This window comes from Penaeus monodon, chromosome 32 (genome assembly GCF_015228065.2).
Source record: "Penaeus monodon isolate SGIC_2016 chromosome 32, NSTDA_Pmon_1, whole genome shotgun sequence".
Classification (NCBI taxonomy): Eukaryota; Metazoa; Arthropoda; class Malacostraca; order Decapoda; family Penaeidae; genus Penaeus; species Penaeus monodon.
This window is the reverse complement of record NC_051417.1, coordinates 32,001,148-32,002,313: the sequence shown is the minus strand read 5'-3', so window position 1 is coordinate 32,002,313 and position 1,166 is coordinate 32,001,148.

Sequence of the window (1,166 nt, the reverse complement as noted above, 5' to 3'; positions counted from 1 at the left end):
ATGTCCCTTGGTCGGGATGAATCTGATACAATAAAGGGCGGAGGCCTTGACGGAAACCGATTCATACAGAGAGACATGTCCTCGACCCCAACAAGTAGATAGACATGGAGACAGACAGACGTGGAGGCGAGACAGAGGGACATGGAGACCGAGACAATCAATTCAATTCTTTTATCTATTAAAGTGTCACGATACAAGTTAAAGATATTTACACATGCATTGTATTTGTATCCAGTCCTTCAGGACTTACCCAGACACTGAAGTCTTTAAAATTTACATAATGATTAAAGAAAATACTAAACTATCTATTTTACATTTTGTACATATAACATTTCAGGCAGTAAACGATAATACAACTTACTAGGTGGTACAAAACTTTGTATGAATCAGGTAATAAGTTTCCTTCTCCCATATGCTTCGATAACATAATACACTGTATCTGATAGAATCCCCTCGTTTCCATTTACAATCACTGTCTTGGTTTGTCAATTGATGAACTGGATACATTTGCCCATCAGTTCATTCCCTAAGTCTGTATAATGTGGGCAATCAAACATGAATCGTCTTTAATTTCCCCATTTCCACAATGAACACATAACCGCTCTTGTGGGTGTAAGTTATAAATACACCACATTTCTATTCTATGTGGCACGATTCCTGTTCTCAGCCGTGCGAATACTGACCTAGAACTCTTAGATAGATGTCTTGTTGCATAGGTTTCCAGCTGATATTTAGTTTTGAACAATTTACATGTTCGTGACTTAGGTTTTGTATGTATATTCCTTAAGAATTGTTGCTCATGGTTTCCATTTCATTCAGACCTCAAAAGGCTAAAGTTTCTAACTTTCGTTTGTCTTGAATAAATCATTTGTTTATTTATTTGATTAAAAATGGACTGCATATCTGAACACCAGGTCTATTTCTTTTCATACTCTATCTTGAAGATTTTGTTTCATTTTGCTGAATTATTTGATTCCAGAGCCTATGTCTATCTTTCTTCGAACAGTTGGTGGCTCAAATCCCATTTCTTGTAGAGCAGCTACAGGGCAGTATTTATGGACGCCAAGATATGCTCTTAAAGCTCTATTATGTACAGCATCCAGTTTAGAGTACAAAGTCATGGAGACATAGACAAAGAGATATGGAAATAGCGACAGAGAAACATG